Source organism: Hypanus sabinus, chromosome 1, assembly GCF_030144855.1.
Source record: "Hypanus sabinus isolate sHypSab1 chromosome 1, sHypSab1.hap1, whole genome shotgun sequence".
Lineage (NCBI taxonomy): Eukaryota > Metazoa > Chordata > Chondrichthyes > Myliobatiformes > Dasyatidae > Hypanus > Hypanus sabinus.
The window spans coordinates 190,370,511-190,383,334 of NC_082706.1; the positions used below are offsets into that span (position 1 = coordinate 190,370,511).

At 41.5% G+C, this 12,824-nt stretch overlaps 1 protein-coding gene across 11 annotated transcripts in view; it reads right to left on the bottom strand.

Moving 5' to 3' along the window:
* Positions 1 to 12,824, bottom strand: part of LOC132401655 (lethal(3)malignant brain tumor-like protein 4) — a 380,142-nt gene that overhangs the window by 190,183 nt on the left and 177,135 nt on the right. The window lies entirely within an intron of this gene.

The window sequence follows — 12,824 nt, forward strand, 5'->3', positions numbered from 1 at the left end:
ACCATATGCATGTAACATAGTGTTTTATTAGAAGCATATTGAATTTGTGATAAGGAGATGTACTAATCATGTTTGTTTTTTCAAAACAACCCTTTGATTTATCGGAGGGTGAGTGAAAGCATCTGGTGGATGATCAGTAATATTTTTGAAAAAAAATCTTCTGAAGGTGAGGAAATAATTAACAAAGTGGAGGACTTTCCAGAACAGAATTCTAAAAAGTAAAATACAGGGAGAGGAAATGTGCAATAATGTTAATTTAGACGAGGAGAAAGTGAATGGTGGATACTGAGAAGCAACAGAAACTAGTGGTGATGTTGAAGGATTGCTGTTGACGCAAGTTAACTTGTGGTTTATTGAGAGACAGTGCAGAATAGATCCTTCCAGCCCCTTAAGCTGTGCCACCCAACACCCCCAATTTAACCCTAGCCTAATCACGGGGCAATTTACAATGACCAATTAACCTAGCAATCAGTATACCTTTGGACTGTGGGAGGAAACCAGAACACCCGGAGTAAACACGCACAGTCACAGGAAGAATGTACAAACTCCTTACAGACAGTGGCAGGATCAATGATGGACGTTCTTTTTCTAGACTTCCAAAGAGATTTGAAAGTACCCTCAAAGAAGTGATGCAAATTGTGAGTTACAATGAGAAATCTGTATTAAATGGCTAATATTTTGGTCTTGATTTTGTGCAGTAGATCCCAGAGCAGAGTCCCCAACCTGCATTGAACTTGTCTTTATTGAAATAAATGTCATTATTATTTTTTTATAGAGAAAAGACAAGTTTATTGCCTCAGTTTATGGAATTTAATAGCATAAAAATCATATGTAATATTTAACATTTGTATGAACTTAAAACAGGTTGATAGGATTTCCTTCCAATAGTAGCTGCTAAAAATAAAAAGCAAGATATCTAACAGCTGTGCACAAGTATTGTTGTTGGGAAGAGAATACTGACTGATAATTTCCTCATAATCTTTGGCACAATGGAGAACACACACATTCAGAATCATGTTTATTATCACTGTCTTAAATGATATGAAATGTGTTATTTTACAGTGCAAAGTCATAAAATTACTTAAAATTACAAAATAAATAGTGTAGAAAAAAACAAGATAGTATTCATGGGCTCATGGACCATTCAGTAATTTCACAATGGAACTGTACCTTCTCCCTGATAGTAGCAATGCAAAGAAGGCATGGCCTGACAGTGAGGGTCCTCAATGAAGGAAGCAGTCATCCAGGCACTTCCTCTTGATGAAGTCCTTGATGGTGGGAAGAGTTGTGCCAATGACACTACTGGCTGGGTCTACAATGACCTGCAGCCTTTTATGATCATGTGTGTTGGAGGCTCCTGGCCAAGCGAAGATGCAACCAGGCAGAAGGAAATCCATGGGGCATCTGTAGAAATCTGCACATCTTTAGTGATGTACAAAATGTCCTCAAGCTCTAATACTGGCATACCTTCTTCTTGACTGCCAATATGTGGACACCCAGGAACTTGAAGCTGATCACCTTTTCCACCATCGACTCCTCAATGAGGACTGGTGTGTGCTCTCCCAACTTCCCCTCCTGAAGTCCACAACCAGTTTGCTGGCCCTGCTGATGTTGAGTGCAAGGCTGTTGTTGCAACACCACTCAACCAGCCGATCTATCCCACTCCTGTATCCCTCCTCATCGTCATTTGAGATTTTACCAACAACAATGGTGTCATCTGTGTGGCGCGTGGCCAAGTGGTTAAGGTGTTGGACTAGTGATCTGAAGGTTGTGAGTTTGAGCCCCAGCCGAGGCAGTGTGTTGTGTCCTTGAGCAAGGCACTTAACCACATATTGCTCCAGTCCACCCAACTGAAAATGGGTACCATCAAAACGCTGGGGGGTTAACCTCGCGACAGACTGGCATCCTATCCGGGGGCGGGGGGGGAAGGGTCTCATACTCTCTGTCGCTTCACGCCACGGAAACTGGCATAAGCATCAACCTGATGAGCCTTTAAGGCTCGGGACAGACTTTAACTTTAATGGTGTCATCTACGAATTTATTGATGCGGTTTGAGTGCTTAGCCAAACAGTTATTCATGTAGAGAGAGCAGTGGGCTAAGCACACATCTTTGAGGTGAGGCTGTGTTGATAGTCAGCAAGAAGGAAATGTCATTATTGATCCACACTGACTTTGATCTCCTGATAAGGAAGTCTAGGATCCAGCTGTAGAAGGCAGTACAGAAACTCGGGTTTCAAAGCTTGGTGATCATTATTGAGGAGATGTTGGCATTGAATACCAAGCTGTATTCAATAGACAGCAGCCTGACTTATGTTTTGCTGTTTTCTAGGTACTCTAATGCAGAGTGGAAAACTAGTGAGACTATCGCCTGTTGTAGCAGTAGGCAAATTGCAGCAGGTCCAGGCCCATACTCAGGCAGGAATTCATTCTGGCCATTACCAATCTCCCAAAGCACTTAATTATGATAGACATGAGTGCTACCAGTCAATTGTCATTGAGATGGCTTGCTCTACTCTTCTTGGGAACTAGTATGATTGCTGCCCCTTCTGAAGCAAGTGGGAACCTCAGACCCCAACAGTGAGAGGTTGAAGATGTCTTTGAATTCCCCTGCCAGGCGGTTAGCACAAATTGTCAGCAGGCAGCCTGGTGCCGAACACCTTGCAAGGGTTCACCCTTCTGAACGATGTTCAGACATCGGCTTCCGAGAAAGAGATCACAGGATCACCAGATACTGAATGAAGTTGCAGGAGTGTAGTAACCAAGCTCATCATGGAGTGAAGCATCATCACCCTTTATGCTGTTCGTCTTCACCTTATAGGAAGTAATGGCATGCAAACCTTGCAACAGTTGTCGCACACCTGATTGCGTCTCTCATTTCACAGCAATTGCCTCTTCACTCTTATTATGACCTTCCACAGGTTGTACCTGGATTTATGGGACTCTGGATCTCCGGACCTGAACACCGCTAATCTAGTTTCTGGTTTTGAAAACTCAAGTACGTTTTCGAAGGCACACACTGATTTCATCTATTACCTGCACTGTCCAACATCGTGTGGTTCCTTAAGGTTGTCATAGCCGGGGCAGTTGATGGGTATAAGCTCCCAGTACCTATTAAATGCTAAATGGTGTGCACCTCAAATAGACTCTGACCAGCAAGTCCAGCTCCTAGCATTCACATGTGGCTAAACTACGAAGCCCGATGGAACTGCTTTTCCTGGCAAGAAGAGGCAAAGGTTACTGGATGGCGCCATAAAAGCAGACACGTTGGGCAGATGGAACTCATCAGCCATGACTGGCAGCTCATCCAGGAGAAAGAAAACCCTGATCTCAAACCTCCGCTGCTTTGTGGATATACATACTCATGGGGAAGGCTTCAAGAGTAAACCCCGAGGGGAAAATATGGAGCTGGAGTTCCTGAGGCAGTTCTACATTGAATTCAATGCCAATGGGCAAATCCTGTGACTCTGCTGGTGTCAAACTGTTTCAGTCTCTGCCATTCCTTTGGGCTCATGAGATACACGTAGAGGGAGAGCTTGTTTTATGGGCAACAGCTTGCTCTCTATATTGTACTGCTCAGGCCTGCTTACCTGGACAGCTAGGATGCAAATTCCATGCTTGACCCTGACCAACGGAGGCCTCCTACATCATGTCTCCTAAAATCCAACTCATCCCATTAAAATATCTCTACCCATCTCTACTTCCTATCCAAAGAAGATAACAAGAAGCAGAAAGAGGAAATTCCCTCAGGGTACATCATTACTGAATGCCACCACAGCCCCACAAACCCCAGCAGAGAATTGCTCAATATTGATCCAGTGTATCACCAGGCTCAGTGCATTACTGTACTTCCAGGTTGTCACCCACACTCTGGCTCACAGAATGGAAGAGAAGAAATACAACGGCAAGAGGCTCTGAGTATGAGATACCTGAGGGGAACAAAGCAAACCTCTTCACGTTTATGCTTTTACCCTAATGAATGGAATTGCACGCACACACACACACACATACACTATCTGAGATGCTGATTGGTTAAATATCTTATTCAACATTCTGAACATTCAGGTTGCTGGAGTGCCGGTTGTACCTACAACCTCAGGATGTCGTGACAAATGTATTACACTGCATTAACACTAACTATGAAACTGATACAGAGGTCAATAACCTGACTATCTCTGTCAAATAGTTGTATTTTAATTGCTTTATAGGTTTGGGTCAGAGAGTCGAGTTTGGGGTCAGGTTGGGGTTTAGGGACAGGGATGTGGGGGAATTAGAGGACAGGGCAGAGTCCAAGCGAGTTGTTGGTGGAATCGGAGTTCCATGTGGGCAGGAGGAACAACTTCTGATAATCCCTGGATCTGTGAATTGATGAGACCGGATTTCAGTCTAGTATTCGGTGATGAGCATGTCCTAGGGTTAATGCCAAGGACCAAGGCCCCAGGATTGAAGCGGATGTCTGGAAGTCGAGACTCATTGGCTGGACCAGAGTCTGAGAATCTCTATGGGTCCTCTGGGGAAGTCAAAGACCAACAGCTGCAGGCCCAAATCTGAATCAGCTGGAGTTTGGAGGCCTGCCCTGGGGTTAAAGGACTGTGTTCAAAGATTCAGGATTCCAAAGTACATTTATTATCAAAGTACTTAAGTAGTAAACAACCCTGAGGTTTGTCTTCCCACAGACAGCCATGAAACAGCAAAGAAGACCATGTTCAAAAAAAAATCAAACCCCCAATGCGCATAGAACAAATCATGCAAATGGCACCAAAAAATGAGTGAAAAATACCAAATATAAAACATCAAACACAGGACATTGAAGCAGTTCAGGAATATTCAATTCAATCCAACTGGTTGACTGCAGGCTGCAGGGTCTGTCCATCCTGATCAAAAACCACACAAAATAGCAAAAACAAAGGAGCAACTAGAGACTAGAATCACATCACAGTGTGAACCTCAGAGTCCAACCCACAAACAGTGTCAATCCAACCTTGGCCAAGAGCCACGACTCTGGCACCATCGAGCAAGAGTGAGAGACAGAGCCATCGAACACCTTCCTCCTGGAACAGAGAGTGACCGGTCACTCAAGCACTGTCCTCCAGCAGCAGTGAATGAGAGTGAGAGAGGACAGCCACCCGCAGGCAGAGAACAATGAAAACTCTCCCACCTCTGCTCTCATCCTCATTGATTTCAACCTTCCTCAATGCTTCAATCAGCAGGACCGGTGAGAAATGGAGTCGATTGTGAGTTCGTGCCCCGTCTCCAGGCTTCTTGGCCTTGAGGCTGCATACTTTGCTTGAAACCTCACTGAACTCCCTCGGAGACAGCAAAGCATCAGATCGCTCAACTGGCCCGAAAACACATCACCGTAACATAGATCACGGGCTCCAGCAGCAGCAGAATCACATTTGAAAGAAGGAGAAAGCAAAAGAAGTAAAAGAAGAAGTTCTGTGAGCTGTAAGAACGGTGTTGGCCTTGGTTGTGTTGCTTACTGGCGCCATCTTTCTTCCAATGTATGTGCAGAGGCGGGAGGGAGGAAGGGGCTTGTTTTGCTGTTGTCCTTTAGTTGCTCATAGTGTACTGTGCTGTTCTGTTGAGCATTGTGGGCTGCTGGAATGCGTGCCGACTCTTGTGGGCTGCCCCCCGTACACCCTCAGGTGCGTTAGTTGTTAACACAAATGACACATTTCACTGTATGTTTCAACATATTCGTATTCGTAAAGTTGAACCGTAAAAGTTGTAAAGTATTTGTAAAATATTCGTAAAATGGAACCTTGAATATCAAAATAATCACACAGATCTGGACACATTTCTAAATCCAGGCTTCCTTTCTCTTCATTTCTTGCCTGCTATTTCTTAGTCCTTTTTCCATACTGTCTGAGGCTTGGTTTTTCCTTTGTCCATATTTACTTAAACAGAAAAGATACAGAAACACTCAAGAACAACAGACCATATTTCCCTGGGTTTCTGTGACTCTTTTACTGTTTTCATAATTCACTGGTTACAATTTTAAAATATTTTGAAGTTCAAAGTACATTTATTATCAAAGTATGTATACTCTCTACAACCTTGACATTCATCTCCTTACAGGTAGCTACAAAACAAGAAACAAAGAAGAACCCATAAAAAAACTGACCGACACCCATTTTGCAGGATGAAAAAAACTGATAGTGCAAACAATAAAAGTAAGCAAATAGCTTTTAGAACAAAAGTGAGTCCTCAGACACAATGTTTGGAGCAGCTGGAGCAGGCCACAGCCTCAGCCTCAATTCATTCACATAGCAGAGTAAATGTTGTGCAGCCCGCAGACACGAAGTCCAGAACAGCTGGTTATAGTCCCCAGCCTCAGCCACAGAGCAGAGAAAAGCAGAATAAATGTCTCGGACCCACGAGCAAGACTTCTCCAGACTTCTCCTCCTCCGGTTCCAACGGATGATGTTTCATTCGTCCAAACATCGGGACATTCCTTGCTCTAAGATCCGGACCCTATCGCAAATATAAGTCCTGGGCCTGGACCCTGCCGTGTGTCACATTTCGACCAATACATGACCTTTCCAAATCAGTCCAGTACTTAGAATGATCAAACCTTGAGCTGGACGAGCCCCAAATCTGCCTCTCCTCTGCTCTGCATGCCACAACTTCGCGTTGACTTCATGTCAACTCCTCCTCGAAAAAAGCTGGACTCTGTCCCGACTTCTTGCACCTGCATGCTTTGACCCTCGCCTTCGTTCGCCTCTTCATTGTTTGTAGCCACTGCTTACCATACTTTCTTTTTACAGAAAAAAAATGTTATTAATAATGTATTTACTTGAATTACTTGTTTTATTAACCACCAGGAAGTTGTCACTCACCTTTACCAGTGCCATCTTAAACCGGAAATTTCATCTATAGCACAATTACCCTGGACAACAAAGATTAAGCTTATAGATTTTGGGCTGCTGATCATGAAAATCACCATGAAACTTCCCTATCATGTACCTTTTTTTTGGAAGCAACTATATTTGTTATTTCAATTCATAATTTAATTCAATTAAAATGTTGGCTACATGTAAACTTAAAAGTTTTCTATCTTGTCCAGGCAAGCTTGCGCATGCTTTGTGTTGCCAGCATGACTCATAACAACTGCATCTTTTTATTGGTTCTTCAGTGTTAAGCCTGAAAGCTGTGCTGCTGAACCACAGCAATGTCCACCCTTCAATACCAATCGGCTATGCAGTACACATGGAAGAAAACTACCGAAATTTGGAAGTCTTATTGAAACACAAACAGTACAGCAACTACAACTGGAACATCAGTGGTGATCTGAAAATAGTAGCCCTGTGCTACTAGGAATGCAGCTCAGATACACAAGTACTGTTACTTTATTTGTGAATGGGAAAGCCCTGCTAAAGAATCTCATTACATTAAAAAGGAACAGCCACTCCATAAGCAGTTGGTTTCAGGACAAAATGTGTGGCTCATAAGTCACTTGTCGATCCAATAAAGATATCTTTGCCTTCTCTTTGTATAAAACTGGGTTTTATGAAAAATTTTGTGAAAGCGATGAACAAGGAGGGTGAAGGATTTTGATATTTGAGACAGATGTTTCTCAGGATAACTGATGCCAAGATTAAGAAAGGCATTTTTGTTGGTCCACCAATCAAATAAGTCATCAATGACAAGAATTCGAAGAACCAGAGAAAATCACATAGAAGGCATTCGAGGATGTTTTTTGAAAATTCTCCTGACAACTACAGAGCACAAAACTATGGGCGGCTGGTTGACAGCATGCTTCAAGCATACAGAATGATGAAGCACAATATGTCACTAAATATTCACTTTCTGCATTCCTATTTACACTTCTTCCCTGCAAGTCATGCCATTGTCAGTGACGAGCATGGTGAATGGTTTCACCAAGAAGTTGTGGCCATGGAGAAACGGAATCAGGACAACGGGAATCCATCAATACTGGCTGATTATTGTTGGCACTTAAATGAGAAGCCTCAGACACTGACTCCAAATGAAAATCATCAGCAAAACATTTTTAGCACAGTTGAACTATTGGAAAGCATCAGAACTGTTATGCAATTGAATGCATTACATTCAATAAAAGTTAATTTGTTGTTTCTCCAAATACCTACATGGTCCAAGTAGTTGGAAATTATATTTGCATTCAGCATCATGCAGTCTATCATAACCACAGAACATTTATGAGGAAGCAGCACCATTAGAAAATTCCAGCCACCGCTGCTCGACCATCATCCATGCCAGTGTACTTTTCCATCAATTTTAGCCAGCTCCCCTCTCATGCCTCTGTAATTCTCTTTACTCCACTTTAAGACCATTACATCTGACTTTAGCTTCTCCTTCTCACACTGTAGGGTGAATTCTACTGTATTATGATCACTGCCTCCTAAAGGTTCCTTTACCTTAAGCTCTTTAATTATTTCTGGTTCATTGTATAACACCCAATCGACAATAGCTGATCCCCTAGTGGGCTCACTCACTGGCTGTCTAAAAAGCTATCTTATAGGCATTCTGGAAATTCCCCCTTTTGGGATCCAGTACCAACCTGATTTTCCCCATTGACCTATATACTGAAATACCCCACGACTATCCCTTTAGGCATGCATTTTCTATTTCCCGTTGTATCTTGTAGACCACATCTTTACTATTTAAAGGGAATGAGGGCTCTGGGGAGTTAAAGGGAGCACAGGAAGCAGGACCTGAAGAGTTAAAGACACCTACACGTGTTTCAATGGAGCACAGAAAACAGAGCTTGGTGTGTTTCAAGGAAGCAAAGGAAATTGGTCTTTTATATCTAACAGGAGCACAGGAAAGAAAACTCCAATGAGTCAGAATACTGAATCATGTGGATTTCCAAACAATCAGTGACACACTGATAGATTTGCACAGTATTGCGGCTTTTTCCCAATCAATTACTCCACTTTTTCACAATGAAATCCATCTACCACTCATCTGTTCACTCTTAAAATAAGGCACTTATATTTTGTCCATGTCCTTCTATGGCATCTTGATTTCTTTTTGGTAGTTTGGCATGCTCCTAAATCGATATATTCAGTGAACTTTTATGTCATTCCTCTTGTAGCCATAGCTGAAAAACTGAAATACACAACTGAAAAACAAAAGTTCAGGCACAGACCCCTGGACATCAGTACTCGCATTCCATCAATCCCAAGATTTTCAATTCAAGCATATTCTTTCTTCATGAACGTACATCCCTTTAAATCGAGGTGATTTAGACAACAACTTAGGCACTGGGTCAGACTGAAAAGGTCAGGGCATCGGGGCCCAAGGCTAGGGACAGGCCGATTTAGCTCACTGCTCCTCTCTATACTGAACTAAGGGTCTGTGGACAGACTCTCTTTGTGGAATTTTGCTATTTGCTTGTGTTTATTGTTTGCATGATTTTGGGGTTTTTTTCTCTGCACACTGGGTGTTGGATGGTCTTCTATTTTTTTGGGTTCTTTTAGGTTTTTTTTTACTTTGTGGCTGCCTGTTAGGAGATGAATCTCAAGGTTGCATAATGTATACATTCTTTGATAATAAATGTACTTTGAACTTCAAACCAAATACGCATTAACTTTCATGACATTTTACCAACAATCTTCTTAAAATTCAAACACAAAGGGAATAGGAGAGCAACAGATTCTTCTGGTAATGATTACAATATTATGATCTTTCGTAAACCATACCCATAGATATTGAATTATTTAATCATCAGACAGATAATACATTGCATATTTCTATAGGAAGATCAAAAACCAACAATATAAGTCCCCAATTTTCTACAATTATTCTAAATCCACATGCCATTCTTTAGAATGAAGCAAAGGCTATTTGCGTATAATTTTAAATATTTAGGGATCAAACAATCAGCAGGATGCTTGTTGCTCCAGGTTCCAACATCCGCAGTCTCTTGTGATCCACAGAATGACAGAAGACACAGGTTGGAGAGAAAACAAACTCATGAGGAAAGGCTGAGTGAGCTCAGACTTTTCTCGATGCAGCGGAGGAGAATAAGAGGTGACTTAGTACACCAGGTGATTGAGTGGATAGCCAGACACTTTTTTTCCCAGGGTGGAAATGGCTAATACTTAGGTTAATTGGAGAAAAGAATAGTGGGGGATGTCATTCTTTACACAGAGAGTGGTGGGTACATAGAATGCCCTACCGGGGTGATGCTTCAAATTTTCTAATCCTCACCATAGCATTTTGCATGTTACTTTTGTGGAGAAAAATACAAAACAGACATAGATTCTGTAAAATGTTAGCACGTGGAATTTGTGCATTACTGAGCTGATTCTAAATAGATTTAAAATAAAACTACATTGTACTACTGATAAATACATCAGCATGCATCTAGAAATAATGATACAGTGACTGTATATTATATACAAATATTATAATGCTCTGATACACACATTCATTTGAGTCAGAAACAGCCTTTTAGTAGTCAATCTTTGCTATGAAACCATTTCTACAAACAGCATATGGCCTTCAATATTGTTTATTAACCAAGGAAACCTATGATGCAATATCTGCAATTTAAAATAAACATGAAGTGTTCTATATGTGAAATTAAGGGAAAATTAAAAGTAAAAAGTGTGTTCATTAAGTAATTGAAACTCAGCAATGAGCTGTTTAATTTAAATGCTGTATCTTTTCAATATAAGAAGAAAGCTGTGTAGAAGTATTTTTGTTTACGAAGAAAAACCTGATCGCACGTCATTTTGCAGCAGAGGAGTTTGTGGTTACAGTGTTCAGTCTCGGGATAATAACTATGCTGCGTGTTTGCATTTTTTTAAATGCAGCTCTTCTGTCAGCGTTACTTAATTCATTCCCAGCACTTGAGCCTCACTGGCAATTCGAGAATTCATTGCCCAGCCTTAATTGCCGAGTTTAATGCATCTGAGTGGCTTGCTAAGTGAACTGCGGCTGGAGGCACAGAATCCCAAACCAGAAAGACACAGAAAGTTTCTTTTTATTTTAGAGGAAACGGTGCATCAGTTGGTACACTGCTATGACACCTATCACTACACAGTTTTCTCTGGAGCACCAGAGGCTGAGGGGAGATTTTGGTAGAGGTTAATAAGACTATCAGAGGCATAGGTAAAGTAGGCAGAGAGTATTTTTTCCCAGGGTTGAAATGTCTGATACCAGAGGGCATACATTTAAGGTGAGAGGGAGGCAATTTCATAGGAGATGTGAGGGACAGGTTTTTTTAAACATAGAGAGTTGTGCCTGGAGTAGTGGTAGAGGCAGATACATTAGGCACTTTTAAGAAATGTTTAGATAAGCAGATGAATGAAGAAAATTGAAGGATACGCACTTGGTATAGGGATAAGAGGTTAGCTTAGTTAGCCATTTGATTACCAATTTAATTAGTTAGGCACAACACTGTGGGCCAAAGAGCCTGTTCCTGAGCTATATTATAAATTATAAATACAATTTATTAACAGCAGCTCTTTATTTCAGTTTAAGAACCACATTGGCAGTCAGATAGATACAGTGGGATTTGAAATTATATTTCCTGGCTAATGACTGGTCCAGAAATTTAACTGCAACAAAATATACTCTCATATGGGGCATTGTCCTTTTTAACTAATAAATCATGCCTCTCGAAAACTATGTAGAAGTGTGCACGCAAGGATTAACAAATATCCCACTGTCCTGAACTACGACACCAAACCGTGTGATGAATGAACTGCAGTTCCCAGTGAGGCAATGCAGATGGTTCACGGGGAACCGGAAGTGCCATTGGGGTGAACAGGGAGCGTGCGCCAAAGTGCAGAGGTAGAAACTATGATTGTTAGTAAATGAGCTAGAGTTTGAAAACCCACACAAAGTGTGTATTTTACCAAGAACAAATATAACATGGTGTCTGAAGCTGACATGCAGTCTGAATATGAAGCAAAACTGAATTCCATGAGTGACTGAGAAAGAGACACTAGGTTCCGACAGAGAGAAGCTGCTGGCAAGACAGCACATTGTCTCAAAGTTCATGCAGAGATTCAGGAGAGAAAAGCCCAAAAAAACTATGTTATGGATAACCTAAGTCATCCTGCACCTATGCAGTTTACCGGCAACCTAACTAAAACTATAAATAATTCGAACGCTTCAATATATATTTAGCCAACAGCAGGCCAGAGACATGAATGAAAAATTGAAAGCATCTATCTTTTAAAACTTACTGGCAAAGGTGCTTTGGACATCTATAACAGTTTTCAATTTGATGAGACAGCCTTGATATTGGACACAATCATGACAAAATTTGAGGAGTATTTTGTCCCAAGTAAAAACATCATATTTGAAAGATAATTTTTTTCCTGTGGATAGAAACAAGGTGTTAACTTTGTCTAATACTTAGCTGAGCTTCACACACTGAGTAAGTCCTGAGAGACTTGAGAGACTCACTAGTCAGAAACAAAATAGTTTGTGGAATCCAGATAATCGGCTCAGAGAAAGCTTGCTCTGTGAAAAGGATCCAACGCTAGAAAAGGCTGTGGATATGTCTAGGGTAGTGGAGACCACACAAGCACAAACTAAGGAGCTGCAAAGAGCAGAAATAACAGTGCATGCTGTGAAAACAAAGGGGCAGAGCATTTCCCAATGCAACAGCGTAACAAAGAGGTAGAATCAAACAGTACATGCAGCAAATGTGAAGGTAGTCCAATTCCAAAGCTGGACACCGGAACACAGGTGAATTTCTCAACCATGGATGATTACAAGGCTCTCTAAGTAAAGAGCATGATGTACCCAGTGAAGTTAAAAGTGACAGGCTATGTTGCTGAGAATGTTCCAGTAAAAGGGAGCTGTGCAGTGACCTTCAGGCA